The sequence below is a fragment of the Piliocolobus tephrosceles genome, chromosome 3 (genome assembly GCF_002776525.5).
Source record: "Piliocolobus tephrosceles isolate RC106 chromosome 3, ASM277652v3, whole genome shotgun sequence".
In the NCBI taxonomy this organism is placed as follows: domain Eukaryota; kingdom Metazoa; phylum Chordata; class Mammalia; order Primates; family Cercopithecidae; genus Piliocolobus; species Piliocolobus tephrosceles.
The window spans coordinates 8,182,515-8,206,611 of NC_045436.1; positions in this window are offsets into that span (position 1 = coordinate 8,182,515).

Here is a 24,097-nt window from a genome sequence, read left to right on the forward strand (position 1 = left end):
CCCAGCACCATTTATTAAATAGGGAATCCTTTCCCCATTTCTTGTTTCTCTCAGGTTTGTCAAAGATCAGATGGCTGTAGATGTGTGGTATTATTTCTGAGGACTCTGTTCTGTTCCATTGGTCTATATCTCTGTTTTGGTACCAGTACCATGCTGTTTTGGTTACTGTAGCCTTGTAGTATAGTTTGAAGTCAGGTAGCGTGATGCCTCCAGCTTTGTTCTTTTGACTTAGGATTGTCTTGGCAATGCGGGCTCTTTTTTGGTTCCATATGAACTTTAAAGCCGTTTTTTCCAATTTTGTGAAGAAACTCATTGGTAGCTTGATGGGGATGGCATTGAATCTATAAATAACTTTGGGCAGTATGGCCATTTTCACGATATTGATTCTTCCTATCCATGAGCATGGTATGTTCTTCCATTTGTTAGTGTCCTCTTTTATCTCACTGAGCAGTGGTTTGTAGTTCTCCTTGAAGAGGTCCTTTCCATCCCTTGTAAGTTGGATTCCTAGGTATTTTAGGTATTTTATTCTCTTTGATGCAATTGTGAATGGAAGTTCATTCATGATTTGGCTCTCTGTTTGTCTGTTACTGGTGTATAAGAATGCTTGTGATTTTTGCACATTGATTTTGTATCCTGAGACTTTGCTGAAGTTGCTTATCAGCTTAAGGAGATTTTGGGCTGAGACAATGGGGTTTTCTAAATATACAATCATGTCATCTGCAAACAGGGACAATTTGACTTCTTCTTTTCCTAACTGGATACCTTTTATTTCTTTCTCTTGCCTGATTGCCCTAGCCAGAATTTCCAACACTATGTTGAATAGGAGTGGTGAGAGAGGGCATCCCTGTCTTGTGCCAGTTTTCAAAGGGAATTTTTCCAGTTTTTGCCCATTCAGTATGATATTGGCTATGGGTTTGTCATAAATAACTCTTATTATTTTGAGGTACGTTCCATCAATACCGAATTTGTTGAGCATTTTTAGCATGAAGGGCTGTTGAATTTTGTCAAAAGCCTTTTCTGCATCTATTGAGATAATCATGTGGTTCTTGTCTTTGGTTCTGTTTATATGCTGGATTACATTGATTGATTTGCGAATGTTGAACCAGCCTTGCATCCCAGGGATGAAGCCAACTTGATCATGGTGGATGAGCTTTTTGATGTACTGCTGAATCTGGTTTGCCAGTATTTTATTGAGGATTTTTGCAACGATGTTCATCAGGGATATTGGTCTAAAATTTTCTTTTTTTGTTGTGTCTCTGCCAGGCTTTGGTATCAGGATGATGTTGGCCTCATAAAATGAATTAGGGAGGATTCCCTCTTTTTCAATTGATTGGAATAGTTTCAGAAGGAATGGTACCAGCTCCTCTTTGTACCTCTGGTAGAATTCAGCTGTGAATCCATCTGGTCCTGGACTTTTTTTGCTTGGTAGGCTATTAATTATTGCCTCAATTTCAGAGCCTGCTATTGGTCTATTCAGGGATTCAACTTCTTCCTGGTTTAGTCTTGGAAGAGTGTAAGTGTCCAGGAAATTATCCATTTCTTCTAGATTTTCTAGTTTATTTGCGTAGAGGTGTTTATAGTATTCTCTGATGGTAGTTTGTATTTCTGTGGGGTCCGTATACCACCTGATTCTTAATCTGTCTCCCAGCTTTCACATGATCTGATGGCCTGCTGGCAAGGCTGGACTAAGAAAAGCTTATGGTCTTCTTCCCATCTATGTAATTCAAAATAAAAAAAATTAAAATGTACAGTAGCAGCAAAGTACTGTTTCTTCTGATTTTCAATAGTTTAAAAATATATATGCTAATAAAAAATTTTTTTGAAATTAATGCTTAAATTTTCTTTATCCAGTGCCATGTACTGCTGGTTTCCATTGTAAGATCCAGCCATCATTTCAGGAGTACCGTATGTACAATTGTACTAATCAATTTTTCCTAATAAAGCAGTGTTGCTTTAGACCAGCAGCTCTTAAACTATTTTGGATCATGTGTCTCTAAAAAGCTGATGGAGCCTATTGACCTCTAAAAAATACACAAAAGTATATATGCAAATATTTCCCACAGCTTAATTTCCTTTCTCTCCATGTTCATTTCCAGCACATAGCCAGTATAAAAAAACCTAGGAAGCGTCCGGGCACGTTCATTCTTGATTTTCATAATGATCACTTCCTAATCGTAAAATATAAATGCCTCCAAACTCTGCAACTAAAACAAAATAAGCTTTAATTCTGCTCAAAGCAACTTTTAATGAAGAGGCTTATGGTTTGGTTTGTATAAAAAGTGATTGTGGCATAACCGGAAATGTGTAAACAATCTTTGAAAGCCAACTGATGGAAGATTTGGGCTTCAAGAAGTGAAGAAAACCAGTACTCACAAAGGAAGGCGGAAGCAAACCAAAATCAAACTCCCATGGCTTACTTTGTCATATGAGCAGGAGGTTTGTCAAGGAGCACCAGAATCCTATCCCATAATTTCTTTTGTGTTCAACTCAGAGAAGACATTGTGGTAAGGCTTGAATCATTGAGACCATCTGTGTTAACAGCAAAAGGATTACAATTCTGCTTTTTCAATTTTAAAGCCTTCTGAGCAGAAGTAACCTTCAGAAAGTTCTGCAGATTTCTGCCTGCTGAGAAACTGAAAAGCTGAGTTACTCTTGACACCAGCCTCCAGAAATGTTTCCTCCACATTGAAAAGTTTGCTTCTCCACTTCCAATCTTTCCTTCCAGAGAGGCAACCGGGACCAAAAAAAAGTAGATTTTCCGCAGTCTCCAAAATAGTAACTTCAGAGACTTGACTTAAAAGTTTTACTTCGTTCTTTTAGCTGAAAATACCAGCCAAACCCCAAGTCAGGAACAAACTCCTTCCTGTCACACGGTTCTGAGAATGGGCTTCTTTCTTTCTGAAAACAAACAGGACTCCTTCCTGTTGTTAATGGGCTTCGCAACCTGTCCTCTGTCAAGCATCCTTGTCAAGCATCCCTGCACAGCTTTTCAAGTCTAGGCTTTTGTGACCAGGCAAAGTAAATTATGGGTACATTCCAGCCTCTTTAAGCTTAGTCATCTTAATAAGAAAAAAAAAAAGAGCCATATGGTCTGTTGTATTTGAGAAGGAGCAGATAGAAGGGGCTTTCTCAGCTGTGTGTGCGTGTGTGTGTGTGTGTGTGTGTGTGTGTGTGTGTGTTTAAACAGCCTTATAGAGGTATAACGGACACATAAGAAATGGCACATTTTGAAAGTATATAATCTGCTAATTGACATTATGTATGCACCCATGCCACCATGACCACAGTCAACATAGTGAACATATCCACCACCTGCAAAAGTTTCCTGGGCCCTTTGTAATTCCTCCTCTTATCCTTTGCAGTCCCTCTTCCTAGGCAGCACTAATCTGCCTCCTATCACTGAAGATTAGTTTGCATTTCCCAGATCTTAATACAAATGAAATCATAGCATTCAACTGCCATTCACCTCCTGTTGTGTGGCCCAATTCCTGACTTGGGTATTTGCTGTGTGGTACCAGCCCATAGCCTGGGGGTTGGAGACCCCTACTATAGTATGTTTGAACAACATAATTTGTTTATTCATTCATTTACTGATGGACATTTGGGTTGTTTCCAGTTTTGGGCTATTATTTAAAAAACAGCTATGAATGTTCTTGTACAAGTCTTTGCATGGACACTGGCTTTCGTTTTTTTTTGTTTGAAGTAAATTCCTAATAGTTGAATGGATGGGTCATAGACTTGGTATATTTTCAGTTTTTAATAAACTTCCAAACTATCTTCCAAAGTGCACACACGATTTTTACATTCCCATCAGTCATGTGTGTGAGTTTCAGTTATTCCACATTCTTGCCAGCACTTGGTATAGTGAGTCTTTAAATTTTAGACATTCTGATATGTGAATATAGGAAGCATTGTAGTTTTGGTTTTAGTTTTATGTTTCGATTTGCAAGAACCTTGGTCCACAGGCCATATTGACCCTTAGATGTTCCAACATGTTTGTCAATGCAGATCAACCAAAGGGTGCATAAAATTCATTGTATTTGTTTTTCCTTGACATTGCCCTGTGTAATCCAGGCTTGACGTAAACAAAGAAAAATATCCATAGTAATTAAGGGAGATTATTTATATCAAAAAATGTTTTAGACATCATAGCATGGTGACAATAGTGTATTCCTGTCATATCCAACTCTATCCATGTTAGGTGTAAAATGATTTCTTCATAATAAAATTGAACCTGATTAATTTTTATTATTGATGTTGTTTTGCTGTTTTCACCCACATAAATAATCTTCAACGTGTAAGAAAGAAATCAAAGAAATGCTTCCTTGGAAATCCAGTTCAAATATCTGAAATTCCTCTGTGAACTCCTTGCTTAAGCATCTGTGCTGTAGAGTATTATGTTTTCAACAGAGGGAAGACAATTCCTCTGTTGTCTTCTTTACTGGCTCCTCCTAAAGGTGTCATTGGTCAGAGACCAAAACATTTATCAAATTTCATTTTACTAGTGGGAAGGCTCCCAGTGTGTTAAAGGATGGTGCCCACACATAATGTCCCTAGCTGTCCTTTCTTGACCCTTCCTCGGTAAGAAGCTCCCCAAGACAGGGTAGGTCTGGCTCTCGGCACAGACCTGCTATTCACTTTCTGTTCCAAGATGGCCATCTGTGACTGGGAAGGTAAATCAGACAGGAGTTTGTTTTCTCCATCTGGAATAGCCGAGAGTCTTAGAGTATGGGGAGAAAAGATAAAGTAGAAGTTTCCTTCAAGCTTCTTGGCTGCAGCTGGATATTCCACTGATGCTTTTTCCCAGGAGCCCTGTTTTGGGGGATAGAAGGCCCTTGATGAGATCATGGAGTGGTACAACCTTCCGCATTCTATTTGGCATTGTTTCTTATGTACATGGTTTCTTGGTCAACAACCGTAAAAGAAAGAAGGGTTGAATAAAAGGACTTGTGGCTACAAACCAAAATGATCTCTTTATACTTCAAGGTTAGTTTTATATTTGTTCACTACCTCTTTCCTATTTATAACATTTGCAGGATTTGAGAAGATGGCACCCCCAAATATGTAACTCTGGCAAACTATTTTGAGTCCAAAGCAGTTGAGAAATGGGAGGGGCAAGTAGATCAGGTTGACCTTCCTTCTGTTTCGTAAAAGCAGGAGATAACATTCCCATGTGACAGATGTCCTCTCGATACTAGAAGGAAAGTAACATTTCTGTCATCAAAAACAGGATGTTGAGGCTGAGAGAATCATGTACAGTCTTTATTAAAATCACCCGTCATCTAGTCTCCCACATCATTTGGCTGCTTTTTTCACAAGTTACTTTTGCTGGATTCAGTACATAAGTGATCAGCTCTAACTGCATCTGTAGGTCTTCATTTCTTTGAGAAGGCTCCTGTGCCATGTGAAACTTGGATTACACACATTTGTGTGTTTTTCTTCTGTTGATCTGTCTTGCGTCAGTTTAATTCTCAGGTCCAGCCAAAAATTCCTAAAAGTGTAGAGGTAAAATTTTGCCTCCCCTAAACATTACAGTCTTTCCTTCCTTTTTAAATTTTTAGTTTTATCTCTCTAATCTAGGAGTTTACCTTACCATGCTTTGAGCCACAATTGTTTTAAATCTTCCTTAAAGTGTGTATATTGTACATAGCATTCAATGTTCTCCTTTAAAAAACCAAATATTGAGAAATAATATTAAACATAGCATAAGGGATATAACAATTTCTGCAAGGACTAGCCCTTCAGTAATTTATAAACCAACATCACAAAAATGACAGAGTCAGAACAGTTCGTGATAAAAATAAAAATGTATGTGTATACGTGAGGTCACCAGATTAGAAAAATGTTCAGAAAATTATTTACCTAAAATTCCTTGATCAAATTTATTTTGTCCAGTCTCCTTTTCCAAGACAAATTACCACCAAAATCATTTAAGACAGATGGTTGCCTCTATTTTTAAAATGTTCTAGAGTCGGTAATTTCACAAGCTCCTTTGGTAGAGTCTGTTTCAGTGTTTAATCACTCTTACACTCAAGGCGCTCTTCCTTATGTCTAATATATGATGTCTAAATAATGAAATACACTGAGTGGAATAAGGAGGATAATTTTAACTCTCATAGCCGCTAGAACTGGAGATCTAAACAATTTTTCAATGAGACACATGATTCAATTATCCTCTCTATGGGGTTGACATCTCCATCTCTGACCTCTCACCCTCTTTATAAGTCTATAATTCTTACTTTCCGCAGGATATGGTCTACTGAATACCCTACAGACATTTGGAAATTAAACTAATCAAAATAGGCTAATTTTGCTTCTGAAGGAATGTAGTTTCCTTGTATTTGTAGTTCCATGCTCTACTTTTTCTTCTACGTTTCTTTTACTGCCTCTCTTCTCTATTTACAACACAAAATTCAACAAACTATTAGATCTAGCTATTAATATCCCATAGTATTTCTCAAAGCAGCTTCATAGTCACAGTTTCGGTTAAGGCTCTAGGGCTTTCATTCCTGAACTACGTGTACTACAGATCCCAGTTGGAATCTCTATCCTTCCCTATGACAGTGGTTGTCCATCTTCCTCGACATTAGATTTGGGGTGACAATGACAACATTCTGAACAAAGCTCACTTTTTTCCCCTGCTCTCTGGTGTCATCTTTTCTCCAGCCAGAGATGTCTCCTGAGCAGCAATGACTAGTATAAGTTTTTATTCTCAAGGTTCTTTTAGGTGTCAACGAATCCTTTCAAAAGGATTTAGAGATAATTAAATGTTAGGAAATACAGCTTAAAGAGTATCCCTTCCTAGGGAATGTGAACTTTAGATGTGTTTGATGTGTGGAGAAGGATTGCCTTCCTGGTGTGTTCTGTTCACGGTACACCACAGGCCATTCTCGTGGGACCGCGAGCAGAGGCCGTTCCCCTGTTCCTGTTGGCTTCAGAAGAATGGCCACTGGGCAACTTGGCATGTCTCCTCTAAAAAGCGCGTGCCCCTGCCTGAACGGATGCTCCCTGCTTTCCCATGACCAAGTGCAGATGGCGGCTCTCTTCCACCCTGCAGTTTGCTTTCCTGCCCCTCACAATCAACGTCCCCACCCCTTCTTTCCATCTCAGGACAGCTAAGAACTGCTCCTTACCCCTGTCACTGAAAGTCATGGATGCAGCTCCCAGAGTGAGTCCTTCCAACTTCCCCAGAATGTAAGGGTTCAAACAGTCCTCATAGTATAACAAAGGTGAAGGTAGGTGTTTGAAGAATGAATGCTATTTAGGATCAATCTCTCCTCACTCCCAGATTAGGAAGCTGTGTTGAAGTTACTGATGTAATTGAAACAAGGTGGAAACAAAGCAAGGTGCCCAGATTGAAGAAATCCTCAACATTCAACTTAGTATTAGAGGGCAGTAGAGCTTCTGGTTAACAGTGGGGTCCCAAATGGCCCACTGAATCCTAATTTCTTCCATTACTGGTGGTCATACTTGGACACATCACTCAATTTCTTTGCCCTGGTTTCTTCATCTGTAAAATGGGGATAGTACCAACATCATAGCTTGGTTTTAGGCTGAAATATCAGGCGCTAAGGTAGCACTATGAAGTGTTAGTTGTACTCACTGACGAAAGATAAGAGACGGCAAATGGAGGCTTCATTTTTTGGACTTGGCACCAAGGAGAGAGAGAGGATAGAGTGGGTCTTCTTCCAGGATAGGAGTGGCTTCAGCAGGTGCAGAGCCCATGAAGACAGAGGCCTTGGCAAGGTGAATGGGAGATGGTTGACTTAATGGATAAAAGGTGCCCAGCACTAAGCGTGGTGCCTGGCACTGAATCAATGAGGGCTGAATTTGTTAAATTGGTAATGGTCTGTTCTTCCTCAGCTCTAGGAATAAGGAGAGAGTGTGGGAGTATAGAAAGACTTCAGAAGGAAAAAGAGAAGTTGATGTTAAATACGTTGGCCTAGACATCTTTTATTAAGTAAAAAAGTGTGGTTTGTTGGTTAAACAGGAGGAAGACCGACCAAATAGAGGAGAAATGGTGGAGAAGGTAGTTTTCACTTGTCTTAGTGACTACGAAGAATAAAGAAAAGTGTACTTGGGCTGAGTTGATTGACATGTTATTGACCAATAACAGCCTAACATAACATTCTTTGTTAAGAAATTTCTTTTAAGAAAAAAGAATAGTCCTTTTTTTTCTTTCTTTTTTTTTTTTTGAGACAGGGTCTCAATCTGTTGCCCAGGCTGGAGTGCAGTGACACAATCTTGCCTCACTGCAGCCTCCGCCTCCCAGGTTCAAGTGATTCTTCTGCCTCAGTCTCCTGAGTAGCTGGGACTATAACATGCGCCAACATGCCCAGCTAATTTTTGTATTTTTAGCAGAGACAGGGTTGACAGGGTTTCACCATGTTGGCCAGGCTGGTCTTGAATTCCTGACCTCGTGATCCACCCGCCTCAGCCTCCCAAAGTGCTGGGATTACAGGCGTGAGCCACCACGCCCAGCCCTTTTGTTTTGTTTTTAAGGGAACTCCACCACTTGGCCTTGGATTTGAATGGAGACAGTTTCAGAGATACCCCCTTTTCGCAAGATTGCCCGGCCGTCGTCCCTTCCCATAGTTCCTCTGCTCTCCTTGGATCCATCATCTAGTTGAGTCCTCATAACAGTTATGTGAAGTATGTGTTCTTATTATTTTTATTTTTACAGAGAAGGAAGCTACCATGATCAGAACCAGGGAAATTCAGGTCTGGGGATTTCCTCAGGTCTCTGAAGATGCTCCTTCAAATGCTAAGGATGTCCCACTGTATTTCATGATCATTAGCTGTGTGAGTACAGACATGTACCATGGACGTTGCCTGTCAGGGAAATCTTTTAAACATCCATTCGTCTTCAAGGCTGAGATATCAGATGGAAACTTTGGCCAGAGTGTGGTGGAGGAATGAGTTCAAGTCTTCCCCTTCCCTCCACCCCACCTAGTTAAATGCAAAGAAATAATTACTTTTCAGTTTCTTTTGGTAAATTCTACCTCTGGACCCTGCATTCTAATGATTAAAGCAAAAACTGGAAGCCACGTTTTTCTGGAATTAGAATTCTTGCTGAGCATCCAACACTCTAGGCTACCTGATGCAGGTCTCTAGACTCTGTGGACTTCAGCCAAAGCAGTGACAAAACTGGACAACATAGAAAACTTCACTGAAAAAAGTCCAAGCTAGGGGACCCTCCTGATCAATAGGAAGAAAAGTATATGGAGGAAGCAGAATATATAAAGAAATGAAATAAAGGTTTCTTTCACTTTGGGTTGATAGTGGTTTATAGAGGTGAAATATATGGTCCTGCTGACAACAAATGCTTGATTAAAAGAATCTTAGGCATTTGATTGAAATGGCCTCATTAGATGTTTAGTTTTCTAGAGTTAATGACATTTTCTCTGCATTACATTATTTTTGTCCTGTTTAAATAATAATTTTAAAAAGAAAAGAAATGAAAACATGAGACCAAGTGCCCTTTTGCCTTGCCAGAGGGAAAGTACAATGCTAAATAGTCTCATTTTCTAGTATATCTTCACATTTAAAATAGAGTTTTCTCACTACTTAAATTAACCTACAAGTCTCAGTAGTTCAATGAATTTTCTTATTGTTCTCTGTGATCCCCTCCTCCAAACATTTTTCCTGACAGATGAATGTACAATGTCAAAAGCTTCAGGCTGCGATATACAAATAAGAACAACACATAAGAGATAATGCAAACTAGGATTAAATTCAGAGGCTGCATTTGTTTTCTGTGCATACTTAATGTAATCTCGTATTGTTGAGAACTGTAAATTATAATGATTTTTTAAAAACTGGTCCATCTGTGAATCAGTACATGGTGCTCCATGGCTTCTAAAGTCATATTTCTTTTAAGTTGAAATATACAAGTTTAGTTGCCACGTTCTGCACTTTTCCTACCCGCAAGGAAAAGTCACAAAGGCAGTTAGTGATCACATCACATATAAAGGAAATCTTTGTTTGGGTAAGTAATTGGATGGTTGAAAAAAAGGAGGATTTTTTTTTTTTTTTGCCACTGGATATGTTTATTTTGCATCACTTCCTTAATTTAACTATATAGACATTCATCCTCCTTAGTCTTTCTGCATCCCGACAGATTAATCAAATCTAATAACAATGCCAAAAGCGACCTATTATTTATGCCCTTGCTTTCTGCTGCTAAATATGTAGCCGGCTGTATCCAAAGGGAAAACTTTCATTAGGAACCCATGTTTGTGCATGTTGCTATTGTCACAAATGAAACAATGAGGTGCAATTGTCATTTTAAAAAAGAAGTTCTGCAAACTTTTATTTCAAAACCCGTAAGATGAATATTGTTAAGAGGAACAGAAATGTGGATGAAAGTTTGAGTCCCGGAGTAGCCTACCACCCATTGAGATTTCTTTAATTTAGGGACAGGATGGTAGTAATCACCCCGTAATCACCCTTAGTCATTCCCACCCCGTCCCACTATTTGACATGGATAATTGCTCTGCCAAAGTCACTTTGTGTGTGTTTACTTTCAGATCACCATTTCTAAACCACACAGTTAGGAAAATGTTAAAAAGTTATGATCTAACTGAATCATTACCATCAAGGCTGAATGTTGGTAGTGGGATTAATACAGAAGAAGCTTGGTGGAGGCCACTCTGGACAGTAAGGTAAGAGGACTAAATAAAATGAGGTCACAGAGACTTCCTCGGGAGTTAGATTGCAAAACACTGCAGTTTATACCCGTTTCCGAAAACCTGAGGTATTCTGGCTTTGTTAGCTTAGAATTTGAGCCTCTGAGGGAAAGAAGGGCGACTTTCTTCTTTCCCCACCTCTTTTATGGCTGGATCCTTTGGTTTACATGTGAGATGCTAGAACCCCTCTTCTGGGTTTCAGGCAAGATATTGCTTTTAATTCTTCCAACACATACTCATTGAGTGACTATGAATATGTCAGTGCTACTCACGTAACATGCTTGGTGCTGGAGAAATATTGAAAGGCAAACAGGAGTACTCACTGCCTGCAAGAAGCTTAGAAGATTGGGAATACAGGTCTCAATCAACTAAATCTTTATAAATGAATAGCTGCTTTGAAAGTGGCTGTGAGAGTATGTAACAAGAGAAATTGATCTAGTTAAGAAGACAAGGAAGGTGTCCTGGAGGAAATGGATTTTGAGTTGAGAACAAGAACAAGATTTGATTCTAAAATCTGTATTAAGTCTATATTAGAGGTAGGAAGATATTATTAGAATTACATAGACATTAGGAGTTTGTTTGTGTCTGAATATTTTGAAAGGATACAGTCAATAACACAGTGTGACTGAACTTCTGAAATCAGCAGGTAAGACAGTCAAAATCAAGTGCAAGTTATCAAATCTCAATTTGTTATTAGTATAATTTCACTGACCTCAAAAAGCCATTGTGAGATTAAGTTAAACAATGTATATAAAGTACTTATCACAGTGACTAGGAGGTGGCACCCCCCACCTTTTTTAACCTAAAGTGTTATTTTCGAGGGTGGATTAAATGAACAATCCACATAGCTGCCCATAACTAGGGTGGATATACAATTTATTGTCCAGGACATTTTTGAGCATGAAAAGTATCAGGATGAGAGGTATGAAATGGAAAGTGTGATCACCCTACCTATATTTTACTGCCTAGCTGAGATGATGTCAAAAAGCAATTAGCAAGGCATCCATGTTGCCCGCACAAATCATAGCCAGCTACCTCAAAACCATGCTTTGTAATATGGCCTGGTGGAACTTTGCCTTGAATATTCTGATATGATACCACTCTGATAACACAGATCATTTTAAAGTATATGGATATTGGAAGGGAAATCTTGCGGCTATCACTGCTTTCCTTTTATTAATTACAAAGTTGAAAGTTGCCCAAAAAAAAAAAAAAAAAAAAAAAAAAAAAATTAAAATTAAACACTACAGAAGGGTATGAAACAAAAAATAAATATTTTCTACCTCTTCCCCTAGTCCCACTGCCCAGGGACTATTTCTTGAATATCTACCCAAAGATGAGTGTGTGTGCATGCACACGTGTGTGGGTAGGTCTATTTATATATATGTAGTGATGCTACATGCATAATAATGTAGCTCATATCTCTTGAGAAATAAGCATGTTTAGAATAAGTAGAGTTTGCTCAGACCACATAACTTTCTTCAAAGGTGACTGAACAAGATCCTTCCTACCTTATAGTCAATGACCTCGCTAACAGGATGGCTGCTTTCCTTTTCAGACTCTGAGCACCTTGGCCACCAGTAGGGGGCAGTCCTTGTGCAGCCTGGCAGCTCCATGACCCTGGGCTGCTACTCTCAATTTCTTTCTCACTATTGACCGCAAAGGAGTTTTCTTTTCTTTTTCTTTTTCTTTTGTGTGTGTGTGTGTGTTGTGACGGAGTCTCCCTCTGTTGCCCAGGCTGGAGTGCAGTGGCACTATCTCGGCTCACTGCAACCTCCTCCTCCCAGGTTCAAGCGATTCTCCTGCTCCAGCCTCCTAAGCAGCTGGGATTACCGGCGCCCATCACCACTCCTCCCCAGACCGTGGGAGACGGTTTGTTTGGTTTAAAGTCATAGCAACTTCGTCTTGATTAACTCAGCCCGCCTGCACCTGCCTGGGCCTCCGGTTCGTTTTAGGTAGGTACATCAGTATCAGGCAATTCAGATTCATTCCAGAGACACAGTGGGAGAGGATGAGCTAGCACTTGTTCACACACCCATCACAAATGAGTTTTTTTTCCCTCTCCCGGCTCCTTTTTCTTTTTCTCAATGCAAAGCATGCACAACAGCTGTGAATGTGAGAGACAGGCCCGTGCCCTGTGCAAAAGAAAACAGTCACCAGGACTTGCACAACATTATGGCGCCTGCCATCATGAGCCTGTGAAACCAGGAACAATGAATAGATTTAGCCATTAACAACTTTCTCCCAAAAGCAAACATATGTCCTTACAATATGAGCTTGTGCTTATTGAGGACTAATTGCTTGACAAAAGTAAATGTAAGGTGGGGCCAGGTGCAGTGTCTCATGCCTGTAATCCCAGCACTTTGGGAGGCCGAGGCAGGCAGATCACCTGAGGTCAGAAGTTCAAGACCAGCCTGGGTAACATGGCGAAACCCCATCTCTACTAAAAATACACAAATTAGCTGGGCATGGTGGTGGGTGCCTGTAATCCCAGCTACTCAGGAGGCTGAGGCAGGAGAGTCACTTGGCCCCAGGAGGCAGAGCTTGCAGTGAGCCGAGATGGTACCACTGCACTCCAGCCTGGGCGACAGAGCGAGACTCTGTCTCAAATTAAAAATAAGTAAATAAATAAGTAAAGCAGAACTTTTAAAGAGGGAAACCTGGAGGAAGTTCACCACGCAGAATAACAGGTAGGGTATTTTTCCACAGGTTCTTCTGAGGAGGCAATGAATTGTTTTGTTAAATTTTTAATAAATGCAGTGGTATTTTGAGAGTTTGAAAGGGGAAAAGTTTTGTCTTCTTTGGTCTTCTATGGTATGTTTTACAAAAGACTGCTAAATGCAAGATAGCAGGAAAACCAGGATATTTGAAGAACAAACTGGGTTTTTGTTTTGTTTTGTTTTTGAGGCGGAATCTTGCTCTGCCGCCCAGGCTGGAGTGCAGTGGCATGATCTCGGCTCACTGCAACCTCCACCTCCCAGGTTCAAGTGATTCTTCTGCCTCAGCCTCCCGAGTAGCTGGGATTACCATGCCAGGGTAATTTCTGTATTTTTCATAGAGACGGGGTTCATGATTTTCAAACTCCTGAGCTCAAGTGATCTGCCAGCCTCACCCTCCCAAAGTGTTAGCATTACCTAGCTAAACATCTGCACTCATTCGCACTCTTTCGAACTTTTTTTTTTTTTTTTTTTTTTTTTTTTTTTTTTTTTAATCCCCCTCATTGATAGCTCCTCGTTCTTCCAGTTATTTTCCTGGGGCTGCACTTGCCTTTCTTTGCTACGTATTCCATTTTTCCTGTTTGCCTTGAGCTGACAAGCATGGGGAAAAATGATCTGTCCCTGGTTGTATGCCTGGGTTTTCAAGGAAAACAGAATAAATACAAGACAACTTGGCTCCTTGGATAGTTTTCTGTGTTGTTTGCAACCAAGCCACACATACATTTTCTGTCCCCTGATGTCCTACTTGGCAAAACCTCCTCTCCTCATTCCTTGACTCTGAGCAATTCTGAACCTACAGGCACCACCACCACCTTCAGCAGGAATCTAGAGTTTACGAAGAGAGGCCACCAAGTCTGGGTCATTTCCTGCCTGAATGAATTCTGAGCCAGACTTATGCTGATACGGCATGGGGCTAACCCTAGGCAAAATGATGAACATGAAGCATCTCTCTCCTCTCTCTCTATCGTTCTCTCTCATTACCCTACGATCTCTCCTCTCAGGGGGTCTGGGACTCCCTCGTTTCTCCTTCTTTGTCCTAGAAAAAAAGCAGGGTGATCTTCTTAAGCATAGGCAGGTGCTGGGGGCCCCAGTTCTCCTATCTGAGCTGCTGATGGGGTTTATCTTATTTTCAAAACATCATTTATTCTTTAGAGCCCTCATCTGAGACAGTAATACTTTGCGCAGAGATTCCCTGCTCTCTCCCTGCAGTTTCACGTGGAGAGGAGCTGCTGGGCTCCACCGATGGGTTGTGGTGGCGGATGGAGAAGGTCTGCCTATGCCCAAGAGCCTCTCAGTGGGGGGAGCCACCACTGTGTGCTCCCTTTAAATTTGTAGGTACTTCTTGGCTGGGCGCGGTGGCTGTTTGTAATCCCAGCATGTTGGGAGGCCAAGGCAAGTGGATCACCTGAGGTCGGGAGTTCAAGACCAGCCTGAGCAACATGGAGAAAGCCCGTCTCTACCAAAAATGCAAAAATTAGCTGGGCATGGTGGCGCATGCCTGTAATCCCAGCTACTCGGGAGGCTGAGGCAGGAGAATTGCTTGAACCTGGGAGGTGGAGGTTGCAGTGAGTTGAAATCGCGCCACTGCACTCCAGCCTGGGCAAGAAGAACGAAGCTCCATCTCAAAAAATAAACAAAACAAAACAAAACAAAATAAAATAAAATAATAAAATTGTAGGTACTTTTCCCAGAGAACCGTAGTGTCAGTCTCCCAAACATGGAGATGGTCCTGGGCACCTTGAACTTAGCCCAAGTGGTTAAGTTGGTTAAGACTACAACTTACAACTTACAACCAACCAAGTGGTTAAGTTGGTTAAGTGGTGAAGACTACAAAGGAAGAAAACTTTTCCACTCCTGATGAACCTAGTCTCTTCTTCCTGGATATGGTCTGTAGGAAAAAGCTACTCAGAAATTCTGGCTTAGGAATTCCCCTCAGTCTCAAACACTTCTTAAATCTGAAGGCTACCATTATTCTGGCCATCTGTGCATTTCTGAAAAAAGATGCCGAGTTGAAAGTTACTGTGAGGATTTGGAGATAATTTACATTTCAAAATTCAAAGTGACCAATTTGGTATAGTTATAAAAGATTCACTAAGAAACCCATAACTCATCATAGTTTCTTTAGAACTTAAGATGGAATCCAATCAACCTTCCTATCCTATTGCCTGCCTGCTTAAATCCATAAAGAATACAATTTCCAGAATTTTCTCAGAAGAGATAGTGCATCAAGGAATATTATGGGAAAAAAAGTAGAATGTTCTTCCTAGGATTTCTTAAATTGCAAAATTTGTACTAAGTATTTTTAAGATCGCTATGGTGGCAGTGGACAGAACAGTTTGCAAAGGAGTCAGAGTAGATGTAGTGAAAGCAGTTAGGAGGTGTCTCTAATGTGACCCTGTTTCCCATGTGAGGGCTGAGGCCACCCTGATGTGGGGGATCACAGTGGGGTGGGCTCAGTTTCTCACCACTGATGCTTACTTTCCTCTCTTGCAACCTCTGGTGAGCAGGAGCCTGACCTGGACTTGGCCAGAGTCTGCTTCTTCCTGGGACTTCCATGTGGAGCAAATGACCACAGGGAGCCAAGGACAGAGAAATCCTGTGATCAGGGAGCCCAGGCAGGAACAGGAGAGAGGAACCTGCTTTTCTCACGAGCGTTATCTCACACTGACAGGAAGCTGGCTATGTGCAGAGGTTTCTCCAGCGGTTTGCATGTGCGAAGTGCTGAATTGTGCCCCCTTCCCCACCTACCAAAAATTTGTGTATTGAAATTTTAGCCTCTAGTACCTCAGAATGTGACTGTATTTAGAGATAGGGCCCTTGAAGAGGTGAATACGGTAAAATGAGGCATAATGGGTTAATCCAACATAACTGGTGTCCTTATAAGAAGAAGAGATTAGGACACAGATATTCACAGGCAGAGATGACTACAGGAGGATGCAGAGGGGAGGCGGCCATCTGCAGCCAAGGGGAGAGGCCTCAGAAGAAACTTCTCCTCACTGCAATCCTTTGATGGAGATGCTGAGATTATGCCCTGTAGAGAGGCAAAGTCTGAAGTACACAGAGATGAGGACCTTGCAGGAGGTGACATCACTGGTCAGTGGCAGAGTCCAGTCTCGTCACTGGCAGCCTCTGGCCCTTCCCTGCTGCTCGGCAGTGCCCCTCCGCAGCAGGCAGTGGACAGAAGCTTTCGCGACCACCATGGGCTCACGTCAGAGAAGCCGGAACCTGGCCACTATTCCTCTGTCTCTTGCCAGGGCTGAACGCTGCCTTTTTTGTTGTCAGTTAAGCTTAGAGACTCTTCTCCCAGGGAGTGGGGAGAAAGGACTGCTTGGCGGGGAGGCCTAATCAGAGGGCTTGGGAGTCCAGGGAGAAGCAGTGCAGACCTCCAGGCAAAGCTGGACTTCCACACTGGGCCAAGAGGGACAAAAACCAAACAAACAAAAGGAAAGGCATCTTCCCCACAGAGCTCAATCCCCAGAGAAAGGCTTTCTTTAACTATTGCTGGAGTCCTTGACCCTTCCACATGTTCCCTGCTCACCTTCCCAGCACAGAAACCTCTGGTTCATGGGCCTAACCCAGCCACTTCCAGGGAGCTGGAAGGCCCCTGGCCACAGTTGAGTGCACTGGCCTGTGGGATATGTAGACGTGGGGGATGTGAGGACTCCACAGGACTTGCTCATCAACATGAAAGAGCAATGGAGGATTGACAGACTGAAGGATTGTCAGACTGGAGGAAAACTGAAAGGGTGGAGGGTGGAAAAAGAGAAAAACATATTTCTGAGAACAAAAGAGACAATTTTAAAAAGTTAGAATTCTTAAACAGTTTTCAGAGGAGACTACATACATCAAAAATTAGATCACATTGGTATTAAAAAAAGAGCAGAGTAGAAAGAAGGAACTCTCATATATTAAAAATGTGGTCACAATCCCTCACCCCCACCAAAATGGATAGAGCATGTAATACAATGTAAACAGTCTTGGGCGTCTTGAGGACAAAGTTGAGGCAGTCAGTGTATCATAAATACAGCAAAAATCCCAGCGTGGCACAGGATATTAGAGGAAAGTGTATAAGGTTGGAGACAAGTTTCAAGAAGTTCAACGTCTGTCTCATAGGAGTTCTAGGAGGAGTGAGCAGAGATAATGTTGGGAAAGAGAATGTAGAGAAGGAATAGCAGAAATGTTCCCTTTGAGTATTTAAAGTGAAAGAACTGATCAGAATCCATGAAAGGTTATGATCAGAATGCATGAGAAATTCTCAAACCTAGATATCTTAGTGGAATTTCAGAACTCCAAGGACGAAGAGAAAATCCTTAAGAAAAATCCAGAGAGGGGCCAGGCATCGTGGCTCATGCCTGTAATCCCAGCACTTTGGGAGGCCAAGAAGGATGGATCACCTGAGGTCAGGAGTTTGAGACCAGCCTATCCAACATGGAGGAACCCTATCTCTACTAAAAAAAAAAAAAAAAAAAAATTGCCGGGTGTGGTGGCACACGCCTGTAATCCCAGCTACTCAGGAGGCTGAGGCAGGAGAATCGCTTGAACCTAGGAGGCGGAGGTTGCAGTGAGCCGAGATCTCGCCATTGCACTCCAGCCTGGGCAACAAGAGTGGAACTCCATCTCTCTCTCTCTCTCACACACACACACACACACACACACACACACACACACACACACACAAAGAAAGGAAAAGGAAAGAAGAAAAGAAAAAGAAAAATCCAGTGAGGAAAGGAATGGTAGCTGCTATGACAAATATAGGTAAGCCTTATAATTAGATGTTTCTTCCTCAGGTGCTTAATAGTTTAAAACAGCTCTCTGTGGGTGACTTTCCTTACATACACATTCAAGCACCCAGGTCCTTCCTTCCTGTGGCTCTGCTGCCTGTGCAAAGAATGTGTAGGGGAACCATAGTTGCTTCATAGAAGCCTTAGCCCTTTTCTCTGCATGCTTCCTTCCACACTGCTGGTGGAATGTAAATCAGTACAGCCTCGATGGAGCACAGTGTGGAGATTTCTCAAGGGACTAGAAATAGAACCACATGATCCAGCAATCCCACTACTGGGTATCTACTCAAAGCTAAATAAATCATTAGAGCAAAAAGACCTCTGCACAGTTCAGGACAGCAAAGAAATGGAATCAATCTAAGAGCTCATCAGTGGATGATTGGATGAAGAGAATGGGTACATATACTCAATGGAATACTATTTAGCTATAAAAAGGAATGAAATTGTATATTTTGCAGCAACATGGATGGAACACGGAGGCCATTATTTTAAGTGAAACAACTCAGAAATAGACAGACTGCATGTTCTCACTTCTAAATAGGAGCTCAATAATGTGTACATATGGCCATAGCATGTGGAATGATGGACAGCGGAGACTAGGAAGTGTAGGGATAGGAGGGGCGGATCAGAAATTACATAGTGGGGACAATGTCCATTATTCAGGTGATGAATACGCTAAAAGCCCTGGCTTTACCACTGTGCGATATATCCATGCAACAAAGTTACACTTGTACCCTCTTGAATTTATACAAAGAACATAACAAAACAACAAAATTTGTCCCCTAAATGGAAGCCACCACTCCTGCTCTTGATTCCTGGCCATGTCTAAGTGCAAGGAAGGCGGAAAATGCAGTCTATCTGTGTCCATGGAGAAGATAAGCAGATCGTCAGTCTCTCTGCAGCCTGACAGCAGGCTGCTGAAACGGAGCAGTGGAAGTCAGGAAACCAAGCCATACTTTGAAATTCTGAAGAAAAAGGAGTTGAACCCCAAATGTCATGTATACCTCAAGCATCAAATTAAGTGTTAGAGCGTCAACTCAGAAAGCTTCCATACCACTCAACTTATATGAAAAAAATTTGCCCTTCAAATACAGCAGTTAAGATAATACATAATTCCAAGAAAAGAGGCAACATGTTTGCAAGAAAAACCATGGTTGAGAAGGATCCAGAAGATGCTAGAAAGAAAATAATAGCAGAGGTAGTACACTGGGTTGCTTGCTAATGTCTTTTTTGAGTGGTACCATTTGAAAGACTTGGAATTACACTTTATTTTTTGATTGGTCCAATTCTATTTAGTTTTAGAACCCAAAAAATGACATTACCATCGAATTGTAAAATCTGTTTATTTTATTTTAGATCAACCTATTGGTATACCATGGAATAATTAACTACAATATAAATATAAAGGACAAGAATATAATTGATACATCAGAAAGTGTAATTAATAAACTAAATTCTTGAAAGTTTTTAGTGGAGATGTAGAGATTCTAAATTTCCTAAATTAAGAAGAAAAATATATAATGAAATATTATATCAGTAACTACAAGGATAACAAAAACTTAAACTCTTGATGGTCTATGCAGAGTGGAATTAGGGCAATGAATGGGGGACTGTTAGTGGTCAAGAATTTTACTTTATGTTTTATATCTTCTTCCATTATAACATTAAAAAAATTACTTGCATGAATTATTTTTATAATAAAAATTGCCAACAGAATTCCATTCAATGCAAAAATAATAGCATTTTAAATGACTGAAAAACAGAACCTGATGTAGACTCCTTTAGAAACCCTAACAATAATATATTGGCATCTCCATAATTATTGACCTAATATCTCAATTCTGCTGCAACTAGGTCTTTATCCCATGATGTATCTTCTTTAGTACATTTTCACTTTTGTAAAAATGAAGATCCCAACCTAAATCATTCCTAAGTTATCCCTCTCCAGTTCTAAGTTCCTATGGCTTCTATATAATGATCTGTATTTAAAAACAATGTAATTCTACCTTTAATAAAGGGAAGCAATTAATTTTATTTCCATGGTGGTCTAATAACTTGCTCCTCTTTCATCTTTTCATGGGGAGTTTGTCTCCTATGACCTTTATTGAACTCACTTACTTCTTGATCAATTATCATATCCTGATAAACTAGAAGACATTTATACGAAGGTGAAGAGATTGTTTTTCTTCCTTGATAGCCAAGACCTCAAGTAAAGTGATTAGGCAGGAACTCCTGAAAGGATTTTTCCTCAACTGAACAGAAACATAAAAGCAGTTATGAGCGTTAGCTGTGGAATTGTTCACTGTGTATTTCACAATATTAAATATTTGAGGAGTTTCAATTTTATTAATGGACTTTTTTTCTGAGTCCTCAATTTCTGTAAGATTTATGAATACATCTCCAAGTTTCTCAGTGTGCAAACTACGCCTATATGATATCTCAAAGATTTTTTTTTCTGCCTGTGAAAGTACATTTCTCTGAATTCCATGAATTTGTCCTTTGAGATATTTGGGACAGGTTTGTTCTGAAGAATATACTTGTACCAGCAAGAGGGTTTGCTCAGTACATAGAGGGTGTGAATAGGAGTATAATTTTAATGCTTATCTGTTTTAAAAGAATAAAACATTTTATTCCCTAAATGTGTATTAAAAATTAAAATATTGATTTTCTAATATAACCTGAGTTTGTTATTGGTTGGGTTCAAATTTTGGCAGCAAATTATTTGTGCATTAAGATGAGACAGAGAGAGAAGAAATCTCTGCCAGGTGACACTATATTCGCCTTGGTCTAGTTCCTTAAATAATCATTTTCTATATTTCATGCTTTCACTAATTCATATCTTTTCAGCAAGGATTTACAGTTTATATCATTATTACCACATAATTATCCTCTTCTTGAATGAAACAGTAATCATTAGTCATGTGACTTTATATGTTAACATCAAGATTCATATTTCCTTAACAAAAGTATTTAAGAAAGACAGGCAATGACGAATGCTGGCCACGATGTGGAAAAAAAGGAAATCTGTGTACACTGTTGGTGGGAATGTAAATTTGTATAGCTACTATGGAGAATAGTATGGAGGTTCCTCAAAAAACTAAAAATTGAACTACCATATGATCCAGCAATCCCAGTGCTAGGTACATACCCAAGGAAAGGAAATCAGTAGATCAAGAGATATGTGCCATCCTGTATTTACTGCAGCACTATTTACAACATCCAAGATTTGGAAGCAACCTAAGTGCCCATCAACAGATGAATGGATAAAAAAATGTGGCACTTACACACAATGGAATACTATTCAGTCACAAGAAAGAATGAAATCCCGTCATATGCAGCAACATGGATAGAACTGGAGGACATTATGTTAAGTGAAATAAGCCAGGCATAGGAAGACAAATTTCACATGTTCTCATTCATTTGTGGGAGCTAAAAGTGAAAATCATTGACCTCGGGTTCCAAGATGGCCAAATAGGAACAGCTCCAGTCTACAGCTCCCAGTGTGAGCAACGCAGAAGACGGGTGATTTCTGCATTTCCAACTGAGGTACCGGGTTCATCTCACTGGGGTGTGTCAGACAGTGGGTGCAGGACAGTGGGTGCAGCCCACTGAACAAGAGCCAAAGCAGGGCGAGGCACTGCCTCACCCGGAAAGCACAAGGGGTCAGGGAATTCCCTTTCCTAACCAAGGGAAACGGTGACACACAGCACCTGGAAAATTGGGTCACTCCCACTCTAATACTGTACTCTTCCAAGGGTCTTAGCAAAGGGCACACCAGGAGATTATGTCCCGTGCCTGCCTCAGAGGATCCCACGCCCACAGAGCCTTGCTCATTGCTAGCACAGCAGTCTGAGATGTAACTGCAAGGTGGCAGTGAGGCTGGGGGAAGGGCACCTGCCATTGCTGAGGCTTGAGTAGGCAAACAAAGCAGCCTGGAAGCTCGAACTGGGTGGAGCCCATTGCAGCTCAAGGAGGCCTGCCTGCTTCTGTAGACTCCACCTCTGGGGGCAGGGCATAGCTGAACAAAAGGCAGCAGAAACCTCTGCAGATTTAAATGTCCCTGTCTGACAGCTTTGAAGAGAGTAGTGGTTCTCCCAGCATGGAGTGTGAGATCTGAGAACAGACAGACTTCCTCCTCAAGTGGGGCCCTGAACCCCGAGTAGCCTAACTGGGAGGCACCCCCCAGTATGGGCAGACTGACAACTCACACAGCTGGGTACCCCTCTGATACGAAGCTTCCAGAGGAACAATCAGGCAGCAACATTTGCTGTTTAGCAATGTTCGCTGCTCTGCAGCCTCTGCTGCTGATACCCAGACCAACAGGATCTGGAGTGGACCTCCAGCAATCTCCAACAGACCTGCAGCTAAGGGTCCTGACTGTTAGAAGGAAAACTAACAAACAGAAAGGACATCCACACCAAAACCCCATCGGTACATCATCATCATCAAAGACCAAAGGTAGGTAAAACCACAAAAATGGGGATAAAACAGAGCAGAAAACCTGAAAACTCTAAAAATCAGAGTACCTCTCCCCCTCCAAAGGAACACAGCTTCTTGCCACCAACAGAACAAAGCTGGGCATAGAATGACTTTGACGAGTTGAGAGAAGAAGGCTTCAAACGATCAAACTTCTCTGAGCTGAAGGAGGAAGTTCGAACCCATCACAAAGAAGCTAAAAACCTTGAAAAAAGATTAGATGAATGGCTAACTAGAATAACTAGTGTAGAGAAGTCCTTAAACGACCTGATAGAGCTGAAAACTATGGCATGAGAACTACATGACAAATTCACAAGCTTCAGTAACCGATTCAATCAACTGGAAGAAAGGGTATCAGTGAATGAAGATCAAATGAATGAAATGAAGTGAGAAGAGAAGTTTAGATTAAAAAGAGTAAAAAGAAATGAACAAGGCCTCCAAGAAATATGGGACTATGTGAAAAGACCAAATCTATGTCTGATTGGTGTACCTGAAAGTGATGGGGAGAATGGAACCAAGTTGGAAAACACTCTGCAGGATATTATCCAGGAGAACTTCCACAACCTAGCAAGGCAGGCCAACATTCAAATTCAGGAAATACAGACAATGCCACAAAGATACTCCTTGGGAAGAGCAACTCCAAGACACATAATTGCCAGATTCACCAAAGATGAAATGAAGGAAAAAATGTTAAGGGCAGCCAGAGAGAAAGGGCAGGTTACCCACAAAGGGAAGCCCATCAGACTAATAGTGGATCTTTCGGCAGAAACGCTACAAGCCAGAAGAGAGTGGGGGCCAATATTCAACATTCTTAAAGAAAATAATTTTCAACCCAGAATTTCATATCCAGTCAAACTAAGCTTCACAAGTGAAGGAGAAATAAAATCCTTTACAGACAAGCAAATGCTGAGAGATTTTGTCATCACCAGGCCTGCCCTACAAGAGCTCCTGAAGGAAGCACTGAACATGGAAAGGAACAACCGGTACAGCCACTGCAAAAAACATGCCAAAATGTAAAGACCATCAATGCTAGGAAGAAACTGCATCAACTAATGAGGAAAATAACTGGCTAACACCATAATGACAGGGTCAAACTCACACATAACAATACTAACCTTAAATGTAAATGGACTAAATGCTCCAATTAAAAGACACAGACTGGCAAATTGGATAAAGAGTCAAGACCCATCAGTGTGCTGTATTCAGGAGACCCATCTCACATGCAGAGACACATAGGCTCAAAATAAAGGGATGGAGGAAGATCTACCAAGCAAATGGAAAACAAAAAAAGGCAGGGGTTGCAATCCTAGTCTCTGATAAAACAGACTTTAAACCAGCAAAGATCAAAAGAGACAAAGAAGGCCATTACGTAATGGTAAAGGGATCAATTCAACAAGAAGAGCTAACTATCATATATATATATATAAAATATACA